The sequence below is a fragment of the Odocoileus virginianus genome, chromosome 4 (assembly GCF_023699985.2).
Source record: "Odocoileus virginianus isolate 20LAN1187 ecotype Illinois chromosome 4, Ovbor_1.2, whole genome shotgun sequence".
Classification (NCBI taxonomy): domain Eukaryota; kingdom Metazoa; phylum Chordata; class Mammalia; order Artiodactyla; family Cervidae; genus Odocoileus; species Odocoileus virginianus.
This window is the reverse complement of record NC_069677.1, coordinates 25,349,430-25,375,416: the sequence shown is the minus strand read 5'-3', so window position 1 is coordinate 25,375,416 and position 25,987 is coordinate 25,349,430. Positions and strand designations below refer to the sequence as shown.

Sequence of the window (25,987 nt, the reverse complement as noted above, 5' to 3'; positions counted from 1 at the left end):
CAGTGCTTAACTTATTACACTTAGTTTTTAAATTGTGCCACGAAAATAAATGGCAAGTTAGTGTGTGTCTTCCCCTGGATGAGGGCATGCCAACTCACTCCAGTATTCTTGCCTGGAAAATCCCCATGGACAGAGGAGCCTGTGGGCTACTGTCCATGGGGTTGCAAAGAGTCGGACGCGACTGAGTTATTAAGCACGGCACAGAGTGTCTTAAATGATAAATGTCAAAGCTGTGTTCATTTCATTCATTTCCTCTGCACCCACACCTAGAAAGTGGATAGTGCTCTGCCATAAAGCCATTTAACCTCTCTGAGCCATACTTACCTTGTATAGGAGATGCAGTCATAATACTTTACAGGCTTATGGAATAAAAATGTATGTTGAGTGAACAGTTCTGGCACAGAAGAGAATATAAAAGTTGGTTCCTTTTCTGTGCATTTTGTTTTTAGAACAGAAAACGCAGTATGCATTCAGGAAAGGAGTTGAAAAAAATTGTTAGCTTGTATTTGGAAAATCATGGACAATGGGTAAACCATAGAAGCCTTTTGTAATTTAAATTTTCTCTTTAAAAAATAAACTGTGCTCTTAACAGAATGAGAGGGGAAATGGGCTAAAACCGCCTCTGCCTCTCACCTGTTTATTAACTGCTCAGTCATTCAGTCGTGTCCGACTCTTTGCGACCCCATGAACCGCAGCACGCCAGGCCTCCCTATCCATCGCCAACTCCTGGAGTTTACCCAAACTCATATGTCTATTGGGTCGGTCATGCCATCCAACCATCTCATCCTCTGTCGTCCCCTTCTCCCACCCTCAATCCTTCCCAGCATCAATGTCTTTTCAAATAAGTCAGCTCTTCGCATCAGGTAGCCAAAGTATTGGAGTTTCAGCTTCAACACCAGTCCTTCCAGTGAACAACCAGGACTGATCTCCTTTAGGATGGACTGGTTGGATCTCCTTGCAGTCCAAGGGACTCTCAAGGGTCTTCAACACCACAGTTCAAAAGCATCAATTCTTCTGTGCTCAGCTTTCTTTATAGTCCAACTCTCACATCTATACGTGACTACTGGAAAAACCATAGCCTTGACTAGATGGACCTTTGTTGTCAAAATAATGTCTCTGCTTTTTAATATGCTGTCTAGGTTGGTCATAACTTTCCTTCCAAGGAGTAAGCATCTTTTAATTTCATGGCTGCAGTCACCATCTGCAGTGATTTTGGAGCCCCCCAAAAATAAAGTCAGCCACTCTTTCCACTGTATCCCCATCTATTGCTATGAAGTAATGGGACTGGATGCCATGATCTTAGTTTTCTGAATGTTGAGCTTTAAGCCAACTTTTTCACTTTCCTCTTTCACTTTCATCAAGAGGCTCTTTAGTTCTTCACTTTCTGCCATAAGGGTGGTGTCATCTGCATATCTGAGGTTATTGGTATTTCTCCCAGCAATCTTGATTCCAGCTTCTGCTTCCTCCAGCCCAGCGTTTTTCATGATGTACTCTGCATATAAGTTAAATAAGCAGGGTGACAATATACAGCCCTGACATGCTCCTTTTCCTATTTGGAACCAGTCTGTTGTTCGATATCCAGTTCTAACTGTTGCTTCCTGACTGTTTCTCAAGAGGCAGGTCAGGTGGTCTGATATTCCCATCTCTTTCAGAATTTTCCACAGTTTATTGTGATCCACACAGTCAAAGGCTTTGGCATAGTCAATAAAGCAGAAATAGATGTTTTTCTGGAACTCTTGCTTTTTCAATGATCCAGTGGATGTTGGCAATTTGATCTCTGGTTCCTCTGCCTTTTCTAAAACCAGCCTGAACATCTGGAAGTTCATGGTTCACATATTGCTGAAGCCTGGCTTGGAGAATTTTGAGTATTACTTTACTAGCGTGTGAGAAGAGTGCAATTGTGTGGTAGTTTGAGCATTCTTTGGCATTGCCTTTCTTTGGGATTGGAATGAAAACTGACCTTTTCCAGTCCTGTGGCCACTGCTGCATTTTCCAAATTTGCTGACATACTGAGTGTAACACTTTCACAGCATCATCTTTCAGGATTTGAAATAGCTCAACTGGAATTCTGTCACCTCCACTAGCTTTGTTCATAGTGATGCTTCCTAAGGCCCACTTGACTTGGCATTTGTGGGTGTCTGGCTCTAGGTGAGTGATTACACCATCGTGATTATCTGGGTCATGAAGTTCTTTTTTGTATAGTTCTGTGTATTCTTGCCACCTCTTAATATCTTCTACTTCTGTTAGGTCCATACCATTTCTGTCCTTTATTGAGCCCATCTTTGCATGAAATGTTCCTTTGGTATCTCTAATTTTCTTGAAGAGATCTCGTCTTTCCCATTCTATTGTTTTCCTCTATGTCTGTGTCTTTCCTCTATGTTTGCACTGATCACTGAGGAAGGCTTTCTTACCTCTCCTTGCTATTCTTTGGAACTCTGCATTCAGATGGGTATACCTTTCCTTTTCTCCTTTGCTTTTCACTTCTCTTCTTTTCACAGCTATTTGTAAGGCATGCTCAGGTAGCCATTTTGCTTTTTTGCATCTCTTTTTCTTGGGGATGGTCTTGATCCCTGTCTCCTGTACAATGTCACGAACCTCCGTCCATAGGTCATCAGGCACTCTGTCTATCAGATCTAGTCCCTTAATTCTATTTCTCACTTCCACTGTATAATCAAGGGATTTGAGTTATATCATACCTGAATGGTTTAGTGGTTTTCCCTACTTTCTTCAATTTCAGTCTGAATTTGGCAATAAGGAGTTCATGGTCTGAGCCACAGTCAGCTCCTGGTCCTGTTTTTGCTGATTGTATAGAGCTTCTCCATCTTTGACTGCAAAGAATATAATCAATCTGATTTCAGTGTTGACCATCTGATGATGTCCATGTGTAGAGTCTTCTCTTGTGGTGTTGGAAGAAGGTGTTTGCTATTAACTGTTAATGGAGACCAAGAAAATTAAAAGGCATGCTTTCCTCCTAATTATGTTGGGGTCTTGTTAATTTTCTGTATGATCTTTTGACATCTTTGGGGAACCTTGTTGGCTGGAGAGAGACTGTTCCTCCCAGGACTAGCTAATTCCTAGAGGCAAGTAAACAGCTTGTCAGTGAGCCCAGTTTTCATACATAGACCAACCAATCTCCTATCCAAACCTCCAACTGCCTCCTTTAACTCTCACACATCAAGTCGACATTTCCTGTGCCCTAAATCACCCTGAGTCCAGATACCAGATGACTAAGAACCACCCACTATGTTCCCAAACCAGCTGGGATTATTCAAACTAGCCAGTCCTAAAGTCTTTACCCTGCCATGCCTTGACTTTCCCATGGAAGCCCCTGTAAAGACTGATCTTCGCTTTCTCCCCATTTCCTTCTGCCTCCTGACTGACACTGATGCTTCCACTCTGACCCTGTGCGACACAGGGTTTCTAGGGAAGCTGTGAATAACACTGAACTTTTCTTTCAATGGCGTTGATCACTTCTTGTCACACAGTCACCTTTATAATGACTCACAAATCATGTTCATTTCTATGGTTTAATAGCGTGCTCGGTACAGACTACTAATACTTATTGTTTTAGTAAATAAAACCACCAATTCAGGTTTTTATATAAGAGCCTGTATATACCTTAAAAACAGGATTTTTGAGTCATAGTTTTATAAACATAATAATCAATGCATACAGTATGAAATATAACCAAAGTGCCAATCACTGAAGAGTCAAGACTTTGAATACTCATATCTTTTTATTTAGAGAAAAAACACAGTTGTGTGATAAAGGAGGAAAAAGGATTTTAGAAGGTCATATTGCTTAACACACTCCATTCTACTGAGATGTGGATGATACCAAACAGAGTAAGACTTTATAGGAATTCAGTGTCTGCAGGTGAGTAAACAGGAGGTGAAACAGACAGTGCTCCAGGAAGCTTTCCAGCGTGGTATGACAGCTATGGAAATAGACCTGACTGACCTCCAACCACAGGGAGCATAATTGACCAAATGATGCTGCAGTTGCTGGCCTTGAAATCCATCTTGCACTTGCACTGAGGCTACACCTCCTACCAGCTGCTTTCAGCCAATGACTTGCAATAGGGATTCGAAGGCATCCTTGTTTCTGGGAGACAGATCTCTTCTGATGGTGGGTTTGGGCTCCAGGACTTCCCTTCTTTGTGCAACCTTCCTTAGACTACCTGGCAAGGTAAGATGCTGCTATCCAAACTTCTTTCCCTCCTTCACTTGCTTCTGGAATCTAACAGCTCTCCCACCCTTTTCTCTCTTTTCCTCCTTGTTTTCCCTCAAAGGGCAGGTTTTTAAAATTCTTACACATTTGATCTCATCTTGACATGTGCTTCTCAGAGGACATAGGGCGAACATACATGGCATTTTGGAAAAAAATGGAATCATTGCATTAAAGTTAGAAAGGAAAAAAAAGATAAAAGTTATCACTGTGGAGTGACTTGGGCTTCCAAATGAGATGGATCAGTGGTAAAGAATCCACCTGCCAACACAGGACATGCAGAAGACACAGGTTCGATCCCCGGGTCAAGAAGATTCCCCGGAGGAGGAAATGGCAACCCCCTCCAGTATTCCTGTGGCTCAACTGGTAAAGAATCCGCCTGCATCCCTGGGTTGGGAAGGTCCCCTGGAGAAAGGAAGATCCCACTCCAGTACCCTGGCCTGGAGAATTCCATGGACTGTATAGTCTGTGGGGTCTCAAAAGAGTTGGACATCACTGAGTGACTTTCACTTCACTTCACTTCACTTCCTGTATTCTTGCCTGGAGAACCCCATGAACAGAGGAGCTTGGTGGGATACAGACCATGGGGTTGCAAAGAGTCAGATACGACTGAGGTGACAGCATGCACGCATGTGGAGTGCTTCACTAAACCTGGTTTTCTAAAAAGTACTAGTTGTTACACTTAAATTAGGTTTGGTGGCACCATAATGTGAAAACATGTTTTAAAGTCAAAACTGTATTCAAATGGCAGCTCTAACATTTACTGCCTGGGTATCTTTGGGCAAGATATTCAAACTTTGTGGGCTTTAGTGTCCCCTCTTCCTACTTAGGCTTGTTGTGAGGATTAAATTAGAATATAAAAGCATGAAATATCTCAGCAAGTTGCCCTTCCCTGATTGCTATGTATTTCCTCACTTTACAGAAAGCTTCTGGAGGGCAAGGGCCTGTCTTACTGGATTAATCCCACAGCATCTTACCCTGTGCTTGGCAGCAACTGGGAAGAAGAGACCATAGCCTAGTACTTGGCAATGGTGCTTAATCAGGAATGGTTGTCCTTAACAACTGAGAGATTCTTTCACTTATGCATTCATTCATTTATTTATTTGACAGATACTGGAATTGTTAACGTGGGTCAGGCAGAACATTTCCTCTGGGATTGCAGTACTAAATGTGAGAGTCCCTGTCCTCAAAGTGTATAGAAGGATGGGAGAAGAAGACATATGAACAGACAAATTCTATATAGTATGATAGAGGAACTTATAGGATTCCAGGGACCGAGAACTGTGTATATGGAAATACGAAACCAGCACTTTGTAAACAGATGGTGTGGTCTCTTCTTTCCAGTTGCTGCCAACCACTGGGTAAGGTAGCGTGGGATTAACCTAAGAAGACAGGCCCTGGCCTCCAGAGCTTTCTGTCAAGTGAGGAAAAACAGCAGTCAGGGAAGGGCTGCTCACTGAGACAGGGAAATACCATTACAACTAATGACCTAGTTTGTTGCATTTTCCACTTCTCAGCTTTCAGTTTCCTTATACCTACCATTCGTAAGATTGTTAGCACATTTGACCTCTGACGCATAATCTTGCTCTGCTATTATCCTGGGGCATTTAAGCATAAGGGACCCATCCCTTTGTTCTAGCCTCGGGTTGTTTTGACCTCTAGTCAACAGACCTTCACTCCCATTCACTCCAAGTAACATACAAGGCCATTCCTTGGATCATTTCATCGCCCTCTTCCTCTGAAACCTTAAACTCTAAAGCCTTTTTTTAGCCATAAAAAGGAAAAAAATTGGGTCATTTGTAGAGATGTGGATGGACCTAGAGAGTATCATACAGAGTGAAGTAAGAAAGAAAAACAAATATTGTTTATTAACACATATATGTGGAATCTACAAAAATGGTACAGATGATCCTGTGTGCAAAGATTAAATAGAGACACAGACATAGACATAGAGAACCAATGTTTGGATACCAAGGGGGAAAGGGTGGTGGTGGGAGGAGCTGAGAGCTTGGGACTGACACATAGATACTGCTGATACTGTGTGCTGTGCTCAGGCTTTCCTGGTAGGGCAGCTGGTAAAGAATCAGCCTGCAATGCAGGAGACCCCGGTTCATTCCTGGGTCGGGACGATCCCTTGAAGAAGGGATAGGCTACCCCTTCCAGTATTCTTGGCTTCCCTGGTGACTCAGACCGTGAAGAATCTGCCTGCAATGTGGGAGACCTGGGTTCGATCCCTGGGTTGGGAAGATCCTCTGAAGGAGTGCATGGCAACCCACTCCAGTATTGTTGCCTGGAGAATCCCGACGGACAGAGGAGCCTGGCGGGCTACAGTCTTCGCGGTCATAAATAGTTGGACACTACTGATTGACTAAGCACAGCACAGCACGGTGTCCATGGAATTTTTCCAGGCAACAATACTGGAGCAGGATCGAACCCTCATCTCTTGTGTCTCCTGCATTGGCGGGTAGATTCTTAACCACTGTGCCACCTAGGAAGCCTATGTAAAAAATAATTAGCACATGCTGTATAGTGCAGAGAACTCAAATGCATTGTGGTGATCTGAATAAGAAGGAAGTCCGAAAGGGAGGGGATATATATATATATGTATGACTGATTCATTTTGCTATACAACAGAAACTAATGCAACATTGTAAAGCAATTACATCCCAACAAAAATTAATTTTAAAGAAATAAAATAAGATAAAGTCTGTCTTTTGCCACAGTCCTCCTTTCTTTCCATCTCTCTCATTCTATAACTTTCCTGTGAGCTTATCTAGACATCCGGTCTTCTAAAGTCTCTTCATGCAGACCCCTGTTCTACTCATTATCCCTTCCCAGCCTGCATTCCATCATCACAGGGTCATTCCCACACTCTTACCAGCAATCAAAATTTACTCACCCTTTTGATTTTTCATTCCACTTACTCTACCACCTCCAAGTATATAAACCCAATGACTGGCCTTCTCCTCTCCTTCTCCCAAACTATTGATCACAAGTGGAGAACATCAGCTAATTTATACCTCTGAAATTGTGTGATCTCCAGCTTCAACTGGGCAAGATTTCTTGGCCAGACTTCGGTACGGACCTCCTCTCTTCTCTTTCCTCTCTCTATAACAGCTCACTCACCACTCTCCTGATGTATGCCACTGTCTTCTGTTCTCAGCAGTTGATCTTGCTTTCTCCTTCAAAGACAAAGGACATGAAGTAGAACCTCTCCCCCCTACTTACTTCCTGTCCTCTCTGTTCGTCACGATTTAGGTGTCCCTCCGTCTGAACTCTGAATCTCATTCATCTAGCATCTTAAGGAGTTCCTTCTACCTCCTCCTCTGATTTTCAACCTCTCTATGAGCGCTTTCCCATACCATTTAAACATACTCTAGCCTTTTCCATTTTAAAAATCCTTCTGTAGCCCCAGTTCCTTTCTGACTCTGTGTGTGCTCAGTCATGTCTGACTCATTGTAACTCCATGGACTGTAGCCCACCAGGCTCCTCTGTCCTTGGGGATTCTCCAGGCAAGAATATTAGAGTGGGTTGCCATGCCCACCTCCAGGGGATCGTCCCAACCCAGGGATTGAACTAGTGTCTCTTGCATCTCCTGCATTGGCAGGCAGGTTCTTTACCAGCCGAGCCACCAGGGAAGCCGTTCTGACTCTACCCTCTTTTTAAAGTCTTTTAAAAGTCTTTAAAAGAACTTTTAAAGTTTTAAAGTCTGTCCTTTGCCTCACTTCTTAATATACCACCATCTGGCTCACATAATCACCAATATAGAAATCACATTTGCCAAGAGTTCCAATTACATCTTTGTTGCTAAATTCTAAGTCCTTATCTTATTTAACAAATTCGATGCTCCTGATAACATTCTCCTATCTTGACTGTAGTCATAGTTTTCCTTCTCTTTCATGGGCTCTTCCTCCACCTCTGCCCTAAATTCTCAATAATCTGGCTTTCTTCTTACCCTGTCAATAATCCACTGCTATGGTTTCAGTTACAACTATATTAGTTAGATCCTAAATCTAAATTAGATAGATCCTAAATCTATCTTCAGACAGGATACTTTCATCCAAATACTTTCTAGAGATTTCTGTGTGAGTCCATAATATGGAACTACTAGAACCTGAAATTCAAAAACCTCTTTTTCCAAAAAGATTTATATTTCCTTTTCTGATTGATAGCAACAAAAGTGACTGCTTATCAAAACCAGGAACCGAGGAGTAATTCTTCCTGTTATTCAACCATGCTTCAAATATTGAGTACCTACATTGTGCCAGGATTTCTTCCTCTTTATATCTAAATCTGTCTAACTTCCCATGCTCCCTACCAATGCCTTAGTTTCAAGCCTTCATCATTCCTTGTATGGAAGCGCCTTCCAAGTGGTTTGCCTGAGATCAAAATTCCTTGTTGCCATGCAACTGAAATAATACTATCTGAATAGGGAATTTATTGAAAGATAGCTGAGGCTCACAGAGTTGATGAAACAGCCAAGTGTCATACCTGGAAAATAGGTATAAACTGGGGCAGCTCTAGAGAACAGTGAAGCAAGATACACAAAATGTTCTTTAAGCAGAAATAATCAGGATAAAACATCCCTAACTATCCACCCTGCTAATAAATGTATCTTTACCTCACAGACTCCTCAAGTGAAATCCCCGGTGGAAACACTCAATTAGCTGACACCAGTTCAAGTACCTCACTGGCTGCTAAGGGCCAAAGGCAGAGGCAAAGACAAAGACACATACGAAGAGCGAGACACACTCAGAAAGAGAGACTTGAATTCCTTACGGAGAGGAAAGCTTTGTTTCTTGTCCAAATAAATGCAATGTGGAATCCCCAAAATCTTGGGTGGGGTGGAGGGAGAGCAGAAATGCTTCATGGGCTTACCCATCTGTGCACCTTAGCCTCCTGCTCCCAGAATGCCTGACTTCTCGCTATCTCCCCCAAATTCTCTGGAAGAACTAGGATTCATTTCCTCAGGGGAGCTTCTGTGATCACCCTCTTCCCATCCTGTAACCAAGCAGGACCCTGTGGGGCCCTCCCAGAACAGGAACTCCCTCCCTCTCCAGAAACTTTAATCAAAGAATAAATTTAGTCAGACAAGTGAGGAAATGCAGAAAGGAAAACAGTCAAGCAAGACAAAATACCAGTAGTTTAGGCAATAAACAAAGTCAAAGACCTTTCCTCCCCAAGAGCTATAGATAATATTCTAAGCCATGCCCTTTGAGCTGTTTTGCAGATACTGAAACCCCCACCAAGTAGAAGAAGTTAACTGTATGCTGCCCACAAGCTGGTACACCCCAGAGCAGTTGGTACCAGGCTGATGATGTTGACTCCCACTTACCTAACTACCAACCAATCAGAAGACTGTCCACAAGCTGACCACACAGCTCACCTTTTTCCTGAAAGCCTTCATAGAATTCTGTTCTTTTAAGCACTAATGTGTCCTGGACTCCTTGCTTGGCCCTGTAATAAATGCTGCACTTTCCTTCACCACCAGCCAGTGCCAATAAGTCTGTGGCTTGACTGCACACAGGCAAGCAGACCCAGATTTGGTTTGGTAATAATCCCAGGTGAGCTCTTATGTGCCCCATTACTTCTTTTACATGTATCCCTGAGAGTACTTTTCTGTTTACTTGACTCTTTACCTCCCTCTCCCAGATAGTGGACTCTTTAAAATCAAGAACCACCTCTTGTTTGGTGAGGTTTAAGAATCTAGCCAAAAATCCAGCTTAAAGGAAAGGACCAGCTGGGGTGAGCTGCCTTAGTAGGTAGTTTTGGAAAGACTGAGGTCGCTGGAAAGTGAAAAAGAGAGAGAAAGTGGCTAGAAGGTAGTGTGCCTATGACAAATGGCCTATTTTGAATTTGCATAGAACTAAAAAGTCTTATCCGTATGCGCTAAATAATATTTTTAATGATTTCCTGGCATCTTACATAACAGTGACTTTCCCTGACCTTATTATTAGGTTTTGGGTTTCTGTCTAAATATAGGTTCAGTAGTAACTTTCTCCTTATTTCTGAGTCCAGATCAAATGCTACCTCATCTATGATGCCTTTCCTGATTCCCCAAATGGATTTATTTTTCACTTATTGAAGGCAAGGACTAAGTCTGTCTTTTTAACCTAACTCTATCCCTGGGACCTGGCAAAGTGCCTGGCACAGAGTAGGTAATGAATATTTATTTAACTGATAATCACTATGGGAAGCAGAAGAGACTAATTGAAAAATAGAGGAATAGAGAAGCTATAAAGCCTCCAAAGTTCTTTAACGATCCCTGGCTTGGTTCATACTTATTTCTTCTTTCTTGCTATGCTAACTGGAAGTCCTGATGGATTGTTACCCAATCTTCTATTCCTGATTTACCCCACTACTGCTATCCCTAACCCACACCTGTACACCTACCTCCACATCTGCAATGGTCCCATTTTTATTAAAAGCATATAAATTACTTTCAGAATAGTGTTGTGAACAATTCCATGGATCCCCCACCTCAGCAAAACAATCGTTAACTGGTGAAAATTATTTTAAAAACATTTTCAGTCTCTAAAAAATATTCTAAGGGCATATTTTAAGGGCATGAATAAAAACTTATTGAAGAAAATTTGCTGAAACTTTGTTCTTTTGTAAGAACAGAGTCTGTAGCACTTAAACCTTTATACATTCTCTACCTCTCCTCTCCCCCCCAACTCAGTATCAGAGAAGCTACACTCTAAGTGGATGTGATCAAGAAAACGGGGCTTGGGCTTCCTTGGTGGCTCAGTGGGTAAGAATTCGCCTGCCAATGCAGGAGACACAGATTCAATCCCTGGGCCAGGAGGATCCCACATGCCGCAGAGCAGCTAAGCCCATGTGCTGCAACTATTGAGCCTGTGCTCAAGAGCCTGGGAACCACAACTACTGAGTCAGTGTACTGCAGCTAACAAGCCCATGTGCCCTAAAGCCCATGATCTGCAACAAGAGAGGTCACCATGATCGGGAGTCTGCACGCAGCAACTAGAGAGTAGCCCCCGCTGGCCAGCAACCAGAGAAAAGCCCGCACAGCGCTGAAGACCCAGGACTACCACAAATAAATAAAATTATGTTTCTAAAAAGAAGATGGGGCTCACTTGCTCCCAGGCAAAGAGGCCTCCATGTGAAAGGGAGACCACCAGCTTGTCTCATTCCCTACAGCTCTGTGTCTTCGTGAATATCACTAATTTCCAGGTGAATATTGCTGAGAGGCAGAAGCATCCTTCCTCCAACCAGCCCCGATGTCTATGGCAGAGGGTCTACGCCAAAAAATCAGGCCAAGCACCTGACTTCTAAAGCTGACTGATTTTTTTTTTTTTATTTCTAACAGAGTATGGGGATGTTCAAGCCTAAGGGAGCTTTAGAAAACAATGGAGGTAAACAGTTAAGAGAATGCTGGTAGTGCCAAGATATCAACAGATGACATGAGAGGTCAGCTAGATTACCAGTGAGAATCAGGGGGGGAAAAAACAGTTAAGAAGACCCCTCTAGGGATCAGAATAAATCTAAAAGGCTGGCCTCGAAAACCAACACCGTAAAGGAGTCAAAACTAAATTGAGCTTCATGAAAGTTTACAACTTCTGTGTTTCAAAGGATACCATCAGGAAATTGAAAAGGCAATCTACAGAATGGGAGAAAATGTTTGTAAATCATATTATCTGATAAGGAACTTGTATCTAGTTTATATAGTGTAGTAGTTTCCTAAGACTGCCATAAGAAGGTATCACAGACTGGGAGGCTTAAACAGCACAAATTTATTGTCTCAAGTTTTAGAGGAAAGAAGTCTGAGATCAAGGAATTGGTGGAGTTGGTTTCTTCCAGGGACTCTGAAGACGATAATGTTCTGTGCCACTCACCTAGGGCCTTGGTATTTTCTGTCAATCTGTGGCATTCCTCACCCTCTGCTACATCACCCTGTTCTCTGCCTTTATCTTCACATAACGTTCCACTCGAGTGCATGTCTCTCTGTGTCCAAGTTTTCCCCTTTTTATAAGGACACCCATAGTACTAGATTAACCTCCACCATAAAACTCCATTTTGTTTTGGTTACATCTGTAAAGACCCTATCTCCAAATAAAGTCATATTCTGAGGTATTGAGGGCTAGGACACTAACATATACTTTGGAGGAGACACAATTCAACCCACAACATATAAAGAACTTACCACTCAATAAAATAAAATTAAAAACCCAATTTCAAAATAGGCAAAAGATCTGAGTAGATATTTCTTCAAAGAAGATATACAAATAGCCAATAAGCCAAGTTGCTCAATATCATTAGTTATTAAGGAATAAAAAAAGACAGGCTTTTGGGTTTGGGGGGCTTTTAGTTTAAACAAATTGGATTTTTTTAAAAAGACATAACAAATGTTGACAAGCATGTATAAAAAATGGAATTCTCATACACAGCTGCTGAGTATTTAAAACAGTACAGCTGCTTTGGAAAACAGTCTAGTTGTTCCTCAAAAAGTCAAATATAGAGTTACCATATAACCCAGCTTCTAGGTGAGTACCCAAGAGAAATAAAAACATATATCCACATCAAAACTTAAACATCAATGCTTATAACAGTATTATTTGTAATAGCTCAAAGGTGGAAGCAACTCAAATGTCTATCAACTGATGAATGGGTAAATAAAAAGTAGAATTATGTTCATCAATAAAAAGGGACAGAGAACTGATTCATGCTACAACACGGCTGAATTTTAAAACATTATGCTAAGTGAAAGAAGCCGATAACAAAAGGCCAGTTATTATAAAATTCCATTCATATGAAACATTCAGAATAGGCAAATCTACAGAGACAGAGGTCAATTGGTTGTTGCCTAGAGGTGGAGGGTCTCAGGAAATGGAAAGTGACTGCTGATTGGCATGTGGTTTGTTTTGGGGTGGTGGCTGCATAATTCTGTGAATATACTACAAACCATTGAATTGTACACTTTAAAATGAGTTAATTACATGATATATGAATTCTATCTAATAAAGCCACTATATTTTTTAAAAACTATATAAATTCTTTCTTTCAAGAAACTCATCCTACCCCAAGTTGCTATTAGAGCTGTACTTAACAGTTATAAAGAACAAAGGTTCTTCCTTGTTTCCAGTGCAATTTTCTTCCTTAAGTCTAGAAGCAATAGGATTTTACCCTGCTCAGCATCTCCTTATGTGGACAGGGAGGCAGACTTATGGATAGGTAATTACAATACTACATATGAAGACCTATAACAGGCACAATGGGTATTGTAAGTCGAGCCAGCGCAGATTTTTGAAGCCAGATGGCCCTGGGTTTGAATCCCAGCTCTGCTACTACAAGCCTCCACTTCCTCTTTTATAAATCATGGACAATAATAATGAGCTATGGGATTCCCGAAGGAATTAAAGGAAATACTGTCACTGGAGCCTCTATCAGAATGCCTAGGGCAAGGCCCTGCAGGGCACTGTTTCTCATAGTTCAGTTGCATGGGAGTCACTTGGAGATTCTGTTAAATTGTAGATTCTGATTCAGTGGGTCTGGGATGGAGACTGAATCTCTGCTTTTCTAACAGGCTCCCAAGTGGTGGCCCCAGTATTGGCTGAGGACCAACGGTTAGGTAGTAGGACTATGAAGTCTTCATACCCTTTGTATGAAGTATCAAAGGACTGTAAAGGAGGAAGCAGTAAATTAATTCTTCAGACAGGAAGGCCAGAGCTGGACTTTCCTTGAAAAAATAGTAGAGAGTTTGCCAGGAATGGGAAGGGGGTGTGCGTTCTAGACGAGAAGCAGAGAACAATTGAAACCTTGACATAATATTGGAAGATGACTTCAGAAGAAACTTATGGGGACTTCCCTGGTAGTCCAGTAGTCAAGACTCGTGTTTTCACTGCAAGGGGAACGGGTTCTATCCCTGGTCAGGGAACTAAGATCCCAAATGCAGTGTGGTCAAAAAACAAACTTAGAGAATGTGGTAAGCAACAGCCAGAAACTGGGAGAGTAAGTTGTAAATGATTTTAAACCAGACGTTAATAAGTTTTAATTTTAACCTAGGCCAGAGGTGCTCAAAACATGGTTCCTGATCAGCACCTTCCCCAAACTTGTTAGGAATGCACATTTTAGGACCCACCCCAGACCTACTGAGTCAGAAACTCTGGAGCAGGAGCTCAGCAATCTACTTTCAAACAAGTCCTTTAGGTAATGCGGATGCACATTAAATTTGAGAACCATGGGCTCTAGGTAATGGGGCTGGGTCACCAGGAGGTATTTTTAACAGTAGGATGAAGTGATCAGACCTGTGTAGTAGAAAGCTGACCCAAGCAGCTGAAACATAGTAGATAGGGAGAGTAGGAAGCAGCACAAGCAAGTAGGAGGAGAGGAAGTCCAGGAGCAGAGGGTGGACACCTGGACAAGGGCAATGGCGGAAGAAATAAAGGAGACAGCTGACCTAAGAAGAATTTAGGAGATGGATTTAGTTACAGCTAAAGACTAATTGGATATTACCTGTGAGGCTAAACAAGGAGTGGATGGTTCCAAAGTATGTATCTCAGGTAACTGAGTGGGTGGTGAAACTAATCAAAATAGTAAGAGAAAGAAGGAAAGTAAGCCTTGGATGGGGGATGGGGTGGGGAAGTGAATTTAATCATGAATAGGCTCAATTTGCTCCAGGGTCATATAAGAGGAAAGGTTGTAAATGCACTGAAAATAATGGTCCAGGCTCAGGTTGGAGGCCTAAGTCCATCATCTAGATTTGGAACTTGTTGGTACATAAGGGGTAGTTGAAGCTGTGCCCATGGAGAAAATCATTCAAGAAATGAGAACAGACCAAAGACAGAAAATACAAAAATCTCAGCATTCAGGCATAGGCAGAGAAAGAGCAGCTGGGGCTGAAGAGTGAGAAAGAGCTATCCAAGAAGCTGAGGAAAATAGGAAAGCAGCACATTGAAGAAACCTCATATAGGAATATATGAATGTGTGTCATATACGTATGTGTTTGGCTAAAACAACAGCAAGTCTGGCCACAGGTTGTTTAAAGAAACAAGTGATATTTTTCTTATATGGCAAGTTGGTAACCCAGGCCTGGTACCATCATAGAAGACCCAGGCTCCTGCTTTCTTTCTGTCCCATTTTTAAGGTGTTGGCTTGTAACTCCAAGGTTGAAGGATGGCTACCATACCTTCAGACATGACATCCAAATTCAAGGCAGGAAGAACAGGGCAGAGAGGCCAAGGCAGGACTAGCTACAACTCTGCCCTTTTTTGGGGAGTCTCTCTTTATATTTTTTTGAACTTGGCTAAGTTCTTTTGTTTGGAACTGAGTCACACAGTCACTCCTGGCTGCAAGGGAGGGGAGGAAATTGAGTGTTTAACTCTGGCTTCAATAGAAGAAGGCACGGGAGAAGGGTTGGGAGTGGATGTGCATCTGCCAAACTGTTGTACATGCCACACCTAAATGGAGAGAGACCCAGTGATGAAGCGGGGGCTGAGGAGAGGCACAGCTTCTCTCTGTGACTTATGTTATTGCATAAATAAATCTTTTAACAAAATATAAACATTAACATTGTACAAGCAGTATAGGATTAAGAGTTAAGGAAAAAAAAAGCTCCCAGCTATCATTCTATTATTATAATTTTTTTTTTTTTTTTAACTCTAAAACAGACTGCCTTCATTCTGGGCCATGAAGACCCAAGCTCATTCTAAACACAAACTCTGACTACTCAAATTTTCCACTTGCTGTTATCTATAATGAATAGAATACAAAGCAGCTCAGCAAATCCTGGCAGTTTCCCCGACTTTTGTTCCTTTTATAATGGGCACAATTCTTCTCTAGGGACATTTATGACTGTCCTGACATTATCTGCTGCTCAGCTGGGGACACCAAACCTGGATGAGTTTACTCTGAACATATGAATAAGGCATTTTGTAAAAACAGGAGAAACATAATGGCCATACAAGTATAAGAGTTTGGAAATGTTTAAAGAATAAAAGTTATTATGCACATGGTATGTCTCACTGCCAACCTAATCCTATACAAGATTTCTCTTCCCAACTAAAACAGCCTGTTCACTGGTGTTGAAAGAATCTGAGATCTGATTATAGGGACAACATTCCACAATATGCCTTTGGGTGTGCTGAGGTGAAGGCTGAATAAGACTGCTAACATCTGCGTCAACAGGATAGCACTCTGGGCAGATTTCTGAAACCTGATATAGGGACTTCTCTGGTGGTCCAGTGGCTAAGACTCCATGCTCCCAATGCAGGAGGCCTGGGTTTGATCTCTAGTCAGGGAACTAGATTTGACAAGCTACAACTAAGATTTGCATGCCTCAATAAAGATCCTGTGTGCCACAACTAAGACCCAGTGCTGCCAAATAAAATAAACAAATACTAAAAAAACACAAAAACAAAAAAAGCTAACAGAGGATAATACAAGTAAATATTACCAAGAAAACTAAAGGATATAAATAATTCTGTCAACAAATAAATAAATAAATAAATTCAGCACTCACATCATTATTTTTTTAATAACAGAGCGATAGTGTGGAAAACAAATTTAAACATAGTAAACAATAAATGAAAATATCACAGTATTATATTAACTAGACACCTAGCAGCTGATGAAGGACATAAGGAAATGTAACCAAATTAAAATCAGAAGTCTTCAGTCTTTAAAACTTGACCCAGAAGTTAAAGGAGAACTGTTCTCATACATTTCCCTTTTTACATTGTCTAGATTCCACCACAATCAAATCGTATTACAGCTGAAATTGTATATTACCTTAACTTTACAATTAATTCTCAGATACTTGTAGCCTATGGTCACATGAACTTTTTTTTAAACAACTTTATTGAGATACATACTTTTGCTGTGAACATTTCTGTACGAATTCTGTGTGGACATATGCTGTCATTTCTCCTGGGATTTGCCTAGGCATGTAACTGCAGGGACACATGATAACTCTGTGTTTACTATTTTGAGAAACTGCCAAGCTGTCTGCCAAAGCACCTGCACCTTTCTACATTAGCAACATATGAAAGTTCCAAGTTCTCCTCATCTTTTGAGACTTTATTTATTTATTTATTTTTGAGACTTTATTTTTGTATGAAACAAATACAGAGAACTCAACCGATTCCGGCCATAAAAAGTTTCCTTTAGGATAAATAACCCCCTTTAGGGGGCATGAATGAAAATGTCTTGCATCATTTCCTCCACTCCCCAAATTCATATGTATGGTGATTTCCCAATCCACAGAGGAGAAGCCCAATGCATGGTTTGTTTGTGGGTTATGATAGAGTCTGGTAAGATCTACAAGGGTGGGATATAGTTTTGTAAAATCCAAATATGTCAACTAAACATTTGGTTTCTTGTTTGGACTTGGTTGGGGGCAATCATTTATTTTTAACTATCTGAGTGTGTAATTCCCAGGCACTGACTAACCGTTTGCTTGGGGCTGTACATGTGAGGTTCTCATTTTAAAAGTCTAACTGGGGTCTGCAACCTGGTTACCTCATTACTATAAGGGCTCCAGGAGTCCCACTCCTGTTCATCTTAGGAAGGGTGGTTAGTCTTCTTAGGGAGGAGGGCAAGACACCTCAGGTGTGGGGATCTCTGGGGCAGAGCTTAGCAACAATTTTCCATCTGAGTCAGAGTGCCCTCCCACTCAGACGGAGCCTGGGGCTCATTACCCTTCTGAGGCTTTCCCTGGTTCTCTGGTTGCTGCTTTCAGTCTGCCTACTCCTGCCCCCTACCCTGACTGTCCCTCCACCAGAGCCCTGCAAGAAGCTGTTGACTGCAGCTCCCAGAGTGAGCCCCCTCCCAAATACCAGCTCCTTCTCCTGGATCAGTGCCATTATTCCTAGAACCTTCTTGACAAACTTTAATAATTATTGTTTTTCCTTTCATTAATATTGTACATTTAACACCCAGCCCCTCCTCCCTCCTCTCACACTCTTACTAAGAGACTAGTGAGTAATCTAAATCATCCCACCTGCCTCTCCCAGTTAAGGGACTATAAGACCCCAAACTGATTTAAACTCTATTTTACCCCAAGACTTGAAACTAAGTTTAAGCATATTGTCAAAGTCTCTCCCACCTCAGTCTCATATCAACCTTACCTAAATAAAGTTGAAATTGAAAAGTTAGGAACTTCCCTGGTGGTCCAGTGGCTAATATTCCATGCTCCCAAAGCATGGGGCCGGGGTTCGATCCCTAGTCTGGGAATCAGATTCTGCATGCTGCAAATAAGACCTGGTGCAGCCAAATAAATAAATAAATATTAAATATTAAAATCAATATTTAAAAAAAGAAATTTAAAAGTTATTTAACATTTTGTTGCCTTGACTCTGTGTTGTTTTCATCTCATGTACTTGGGAATGATAGATTCCCTCAGAAGTATGATTGTATCAGAAGCATGGAACCATAGTTATGAGTGTCTCATACATATTTCATCCAAATACTAACCTGTTTTTATCAATTTTATTTGATCAGATAACATTAAACAGAAATTTCACAAATAAAATAATTGTAAAATGCTTATCCATAGAATTTAGATGACTTGAGTATTTTTAATGTTCTACTTGGTATAGAGAAATAATTCTTCAATATCAGAAAATAGCAGTGTTAATAAAACAGTAAGTGGCAACCGATGCTCAGACTGGGATGGGGTTTGGGCGGACCATGCCCCGCAGGCAATAGGCCTTTTCTAACGGGGTTGTAACTTCCTCGCACCCAAGGTATCTAAGCTCTCAGACCCTGGTGCCAGATTGCCTGGATCTGCAACGTAAGCCCACCACTTCTTAGCTGTCTGCTAAGTTACTCAACCTTACTGTGCTTCAGTTTTCTCTTTCTTGAAGTACATACAATAATAATCAAGTTGCTACTTAGATTAAATTTGTGAAGTGTTTGGAACACTCCTTGGTTCACAGTGTTAGCTAATATCTAATTATAGCATTGTGGTCGCCTTTTTCATAGAAGGCGAAATCCAGGTTATGATATGATATTTCCCAACATTTGAAATGGTGGCCTGTTTAAAGCCAAGTGTGACATTGTGGGCTGTGACCATGCAACCCCTCTGAACTGTGCTATCGCTTCTGCAATCTCACTAGCCCTTAGAACCACCTGTTGATAAGGGTATGTTGACGGCATCACCCACCAATTCTCCGAGCCCCAGAATTTCTGCACAGACATGTTTAATGTCTTTAGGTGGATGTCTCAAACTTAAAATAGTCCAAGAATAATTTTTAAAAATTTTTTTTTTTTTTTTTTTTTTTTTTGCTTCTTTGCTGCACAGGGGTTTCTCTAGTTGTGGCATGGGCTCGGTAGTTGTGGCATTTAGGCTTAGATGTCCCACAGCATGTAGGATCTTAGTTCCCCAACTAAGGGTATAACCCTAACCTTCGTCCCCTGCTTTGGAAGGCAGATTCTTAACCACTGGACTACCAGAGGGGCCCCCTCTCAAGAATTCTTGATTCACTCACCACCACCCCCAACACAGAAAATCTGTTCTCCCTTTAGTAAATGGCATCACCCTCCTCCATCTGCCAGTTCCAGAAACCAGTCCCTCTCAGTCCTTTATCTCCTAATCTTCTCCTTCCAGGCTCCAGTGCAGGCGAACACTGCCTAAGAGGCCTGGACAAGGAAGGGCCTGAAATCCATCCTCCAGCTGTGGGCCCCTGTGCAGGGCAGGCCTGACTGAAGGCTGGGACGACTTTTTCTCAGGTGCCATTTGGCCAGGCAGGGGCCAATCCCTTTCTTTCTTCCCTGGTCTTCTCCCAAGTCTCTCAGTACTTTCTCCACCATTCTACAATCTTTCCGTTTCCTTCAGTGTCCACAACCCAGCTTAAGCTACCCTCATTTTTCACCTAGTTGATCAAATTGCTTTCCAACTGTGTGGCTGCTTCTCTGTTCACACATCCCTCTAGTCATTCCCCACCCATTTGCCAGGTCAAATATATTACTTTAAAAGGTCAAATTAAGTACATTACTCTCCTGCTTAAAACCCTTTGATGACTTCCTGTTGCTTTTAGGTAAAGATCAAAATCTTAACATCACCTCCCTGCACAGTCTTATTCTTATCTCACTCTCAGCCCCAAACCCAGGCACTCTGCTCTCATTGAAATTATCCTGGACTTCTCTCACTTTGTCTTAGGTTTTATCATGATCTGACAGCTCCTATTGCTTCCAGGTTTTACTTAATATTTTTTCAGGGAGGCCTTTTCTACTTCCATATTAAATTTGGTCCCCCTGTGCTGTGCTCTCTTATCACCCTGCCCATTTACTTCCTAGAGCTTATTCCTGTTACTAAATTGTACACACCGGGTGATTACGTATAAAAATTTGAAGTTGTTATTTCTCTTCAAGTGGTGCCAACTTTCTCATGGGCTCCCATTCCTATTGGGGACTGGGCTAAATTTAAGCTTGCCATACCACTCAGCCTAAAAAAAGAATGAAATTTTGCCATTTGCAGCAACATGGACAGACTTGGAAGGCATTATGCTAAGTGAAATGTCAGAGAAAGGCAAGTACTGTATGATATCACTTATATGTAGAATCTAAAAAATACAACAAACTAGTGAATAAAACAAGAAAGAAGCAGACTCACATACATAGAGAACAAACTAGTGGTTACCAGTGGGGAGAGGGAGTGAAGAGCGGGAATACAGGCACAGAGGAAAGAAAGGGTTATCGTGGAATCACATGAAATCATGTGTTTGAAACTTTCGAAAATTGCAAAGCACTATAGAATTTATTTATTTATTTATTTATTTATTTATTTATTTTTAACCACAAATAAGATCTTTTATTTGTCACCATTAAGAGTCTGCATTTTAAACCGATTCTTAGACGGGTGGCTCATATCCATCAGCTCGTTCAACTTTAGCACCTGTCTCGTCCCCAGTAGCTTTTCTAGAACTACTACCTTCACCATGTAGCTCCATGAGTTTTCCCAATTCAAATTTGGGTTTCTTCAGCATTTTTACTTTTCTAACAAAGACATCATGGAGCGGATATATAGACTGGCAAGCCTTTTCTATGTCTTTTCCAATGCTATCTGGAATCAATTTATTGACCACCTCTTTCAAGTTATTTGTCTGCACCTCTCGGGGTCATGATCTCCATCACCTTCTTGCGGATCTGGCGCACCTACTGGTGCTGGGCATAAGAAGTCTTCCGGATCTGACTGTTGAGCTTTTTAGTAAAACCCACACAGAACAGATGAAGCAAGTAACCATCGGTAGTCTTGACATCAACGTGAGCTTCAGTCATGGTCTGCCATTTTTTGACCATGGAGCACATTTTGTTACGGGTAAGATCCATACCATGAAAATTAGTCAGGAAGTTTTTGCCCTGAACATCCTCAGTAATTAGCTTGAATTTTCTAAATGCTACTTCATCATTCTGCAGATCAGCAAGACTCACTTCAAAAACACGACCTTTGAGGCCATCAGACGAGATTTTGGTTCCTTGAGTTCTCGTGACCAATGTTTTCCCAATATTCCCTATATTGAACATAGCTGGTGCTTTCACATCATACCAATCTTTTTTAGAAAATGGGTCAACCACTTTCTTCTTGGCTCCCTTTTTGCCTCCTTTTGTAAGGCGCTTGTTCTTGCCGACTGCCATGGTGCTGCTCAGAGAGCCAAAAGGAGCACTATAGAATTTAAAGACTCGTTCATTCAATCTAAAAAAAGTATTCTGGTAAAACAAAAAAGATAGCTTGCCAATGAAAGTTGTACGGTCTTAAACAATCTCATTTTGGGTGAAGAGTCCAAAGTTACAGTCCTATCAGAACTTTCCCCTCCTCACTCTTGACTTCCCAAGATGGCCTGTGGGACCAAAGGGAAGCTTTGAGGCAGTGGCCAGAGGAGTCTTAGGTCTGTGTGCAGAGCTGTGAGCTATAGCCTAAGTCCTCACTGTCCTTCGCAGCCATGTCCCTAATCATGCCTGGTCACCAGGGCCCGGTGTCAGCTGCTGAGGTTGTTGACTGTCTACTCATAATCTGTTGCTTTAGTACCTTGAGACTCTAACGTTTCACCTTCCCATCCCTGCTCCTCTCATCAGCTGACTGGGAGCACTTCAGCTCTTGTTGGGGTTTTCAGCTTCGCCCATCCTTGGGGGTCTTAGCCACATTCTCCAGCCATTACCTGCATGGTTCTCATGCTACTTTCTTCTTGCCTGGCAGAAGGCATAACAGAAGTCTGGGTTTCTGGCACACCATCTGCAAATTGTGGACATGCAGCAGCACCATTTCAGATTCCTTATTCTCCCTAACGCAGCTGTCTTTTCCTAAGCCCTGATCAATGTGAGACTTCTGCCAGAATTGGGCAGCCTTCCAAGCTGGGCCAGAGGGAGTGGGCTTCAAGATTCCTTCACACTTAGCTGGATATTTCTAATCTCCTGCCTCAAGGTTAGATCCCCAAAGTAGGAAAATGTAGATATATCCATGCTGACCACTTATCCTACCTCTTTCTCTGTGAAATTTATTTTTATCTCCCAATTCCCATTCTCTTTTGGGTTTTAGCGTAAGGCTAAGTGAGTTCTTTCCTGGCTTTTCAGATTAGATTGACAAGTCAATCTCACAAGGGCAGACACTGTTTTGTTCATTTGTGATCTGCAGTATCTAACATAGTGCCAGGACATAGAATAGAAACACACAAAAAATTTGCTAAACAAATATTGCTTTCTTTTAAAAGATATTTATTTATTTGGCTGCGCCAGTTCTTAGTTGTGGCACATAAACTCTTAGCTGCAGCATGTGGGATCTAGTTCCCTGACCAGGGATGGAACCCAGGCCCCCAGCATTGGGAGTGTGGAGTCTTAGCCACTGAACCACAAGAGAAGTCTTGAACAAATATTTTTAATCTGCCTTTATCCTAAATAGACATTAAGATCAGGAAGCCAACAATGACATTTTATAAATCCCTGTATTCCCTTACTATGCAGGGCTTTGGAGTAAGTTCCTGGCCCCCCACTATTCATTTATCCAACAGATACATTTTGACTGCATACTATGTGTAATGCACTGGGCTTGCTATTGACAGTATAGGAGTAAATCCTTTAAAACGTTTTTACTAGACATCAAACACATCCAAAAAGTTGATAACATATGTAAACGGAAAAAAAAAAAATGTAAAGGGTAACATTTTACCCTTTAAACCTTGGTAATTTCAATAGTAAATCTTTACCTAGTGAACAGATTGAAGGGGGACAGAAATAGATCCCTGGAGACAAGACGTGAGGCTATCGCAGACTTGGGCAGATAGATATGGGATTTGCTGTTCTGGGGCAGAGGGAGAAGGAAAGGGAAGGCTGAGCTCAAGAGATGTTTAGGTGGAAAACAGTACTTGATGGACTGTTACTCACTAGTTTCATGACCTAAATAAGATCCAGCCTTTCTGAGCCTTCGTTTCTGCATCTGTAAAACAGGTTAGTAATAACTATAGTTATTTGTATCCCTAACACCTAGCACAAAGCTTGGTATACGATTACACACACGAAAATCATAGCTACTGTTTTCTTTGCTGTGGAAGCTTCATAAATGCCGGCAGAATATTTTCTTGGGGCTGCAACTTGCTACCTTCCTCTAAGGAGAAAATTATACATGATGGTGCCTTCACCAGAACAGACGCCCATTCTCCCCAGGCAGCAGGGCAGTGCAGGTCGCGGTGAGAGTCTGGCACAGCCTCAACCGCGCTCCGGCCCCGGCCCCGGCTCCGCCCACAACCTTGCGAGCTTTGTCCCCCCGCCCACAACCTCTCGAGCTCCGCCCCCGGAACCTCGCGCGTCGCCGCCGCCGCCGCGGCGCGCGCCCCGCCCCGTCCCTGGTGCTGACGTCCGGGCCAAACGGGCCGGGCGGGCGCCGCCGAGCCGTGTGCTTCCGCGGGCTCCGGGGTCGCTGGGGCGTCGTAGTGGGGCGGCTCTGCGGGGCTCGGCCCTCTTCCTCGCCTCCCCCGTGCCCTCTCGCGGCACCCGGCGGTGTCTGCGCTTCAGCCGGAGACCCAGAAAGAGGGTGAGTGTTGGCGGGAGCGAGATGGGACCGCCGGGCGCGCGCTCCGCTCTCCCGGGCATTGTCTGGGCGGGGGCGGCGCGGGCACGTGCGGGCCCCTCCCCCACCCCGCCTGAGGCGCCGGCCCCCTGACTGAGGGGAGGGAGGGGGCGAGTGACTGTGGAGGGGAGAGGCCTCGGAGGAGGAAACTGGGTCCAGGGTGAGTGTGTGTGTCTGGAGAGTCTCCGCAGCGGGAACCCGGAATATGGGTGTGAAGGGGTGTTCTTTCTGAGGGTCACCGCGCTTTCTGAGAGGATATGGGTTCCCTGGGCCCCAGTGGCGGGAGCTTTTAGGATGTTAAACCTGGTGGCCTGCAGTGGGATTGGAGACGAAATTTGGCCCCAGCACCGGCAAGTTGTGAATTTATCAGCAAGAATCCTGGAATCTTCCTCCAACCTGTCGCCTTCCCTATCGTTCCTCTCCGCCGTGAAGGATGAGTAGGATTTAGAAAGGTGGAGGATATTCCAGGGTTGGTGCCCGCGTTAAAGCATCAGAGCTGTGAGACAGCGCGGGGTTGGGATGAAAAGCTTGGGAAAATAAATACTTGGGAAGAGAAAGGCTGGTTTGGTGGGTTGTGGCCAGATTGCAGAAGACAGGTTTATCTCATAATCTTTTTTTTTAATGAGTGTATTATGTTTAAAAAAAAAATAGAAGTGGAAGAAAATATCACCAGTAATTCTACAACCCTGACTCCTCATTCTTAGAATTTTGATGTTTGCTTGCATTTTCTTCTAAGCTTGTGTTACTGAGTTTTAACTACCATTTTGCATTCCCTTTTCTCGTTTACATGTTAAAATGCAAAGTAATGTTATGTACTCTTTAGCAATATAATTTACTTTCTTAATGAGCAAGGAGCAGGCATTCATAGAAAAATTTAAAAATAGGGAAAAGAAAAATGAGGAAAGGTACCTATAGTTTTATTGTGTGGAGTTATTATCATTGAGTATATTTTCGGTTGTGGATGTTCTTTCAAAGATAGGAGCAGGTGAAGCTGTTCTTAGGAATTTCATTTTTATGAGAATTCTTTGAAGGTTTTAAGAAGGAAAGCATAATCTGACTGCTGTGCGGAGGAAGAGAGCAAGAGTGGAAGCTGGAAGGTCGGTTAGTTTACAGTACTTTGGACTAGGTCCATGGTTTGGAGATGGAGGAGAGTAGAAAGATTAACAGATATTTTGGAAGTAGAATGAACAAGACTTGGAAATGAATTGGTAAGGGAAAGGGAGAACTCTGCCTTTTGATACTTGTTTTGAGCAACTTTGAGTAGATGGCAGCATTCACTGAGAAGAATGGAAGAGAGCAGTTTGAGATGGAAGAAATCATGAATTCTGTTTTGGGTGTATTAAATTTGAAATGTATGTTAGATATGAAGTCGGTATATTGAGGAGGCAGTTGGATGTACAAGTTTGGAGCTTCCAGAACAGAGCCTCGAGTTGGAGATAAAAATTTGGGAGTACTCAGTATATAGATGATATTCAAAGTTATGAGACCACCTGAGAGCACTTTATGGCAAATAGATGGGGAAACAGTGGCAGACTATTTTTTTGGGCTCAAAAATCACTGCAGATGGTGACTGCAGCCATGAAATTAAAAGACACTCCTTGGAAGAAAAGTTATGACTAACCTAGACAGCATATTAAAAAGCAGAGACATTACTTTCCCAACAAAGGTCTGTCTAGTTAAAGCTATGGTTTTTCCAGTAGTCATGTATGGATGTGAGAGTTGGACTATAAAGAAAGCTGAGCGCCT

General features: G+C 42.3%; 1 protein-coding gene and 1 pseudogene across 9 annotated transcripts in view; one reads left to right on the top strand and one right to left on the bottom strand.

Moving 5' to 3' along the window:
* Positions 1 to 20,985: 20,985 nt before the first annotated feature.
* On the bottom strand, positions 20,986 to 21,831 carry LOC110128914 (small ribosomal subunit protein eS1-like; annotated as a pseudogene).
* Positions 21,832 to 24,013: 2,182 nt separating this feature from the next.
* The window catches only part of YEATS2 (YEATS domain containing 2), a 97,810-nt gene continuing 95,836 nt past the window's right edge, over positions 24,014 to 25,987 (top strand). For 7 of the 9 annotated variants that reach the window (XM_070466327.1, XM_070466318.1, XM_070466321.1 and 4 more), the window contains exon 1: positions 24,015 to 24,205. The gene's annotated coding sequence lies outside the window, so the exon portion shown is untranslated. Of the gene's footprint in view, positions 24,206 to 24,301; positions 24,402 to 25,987 lie in introns of those variants that run through there. The other 2 variants (XM_070466325.1, XM_070466317.1) reach the window with 2 other exon arrangements.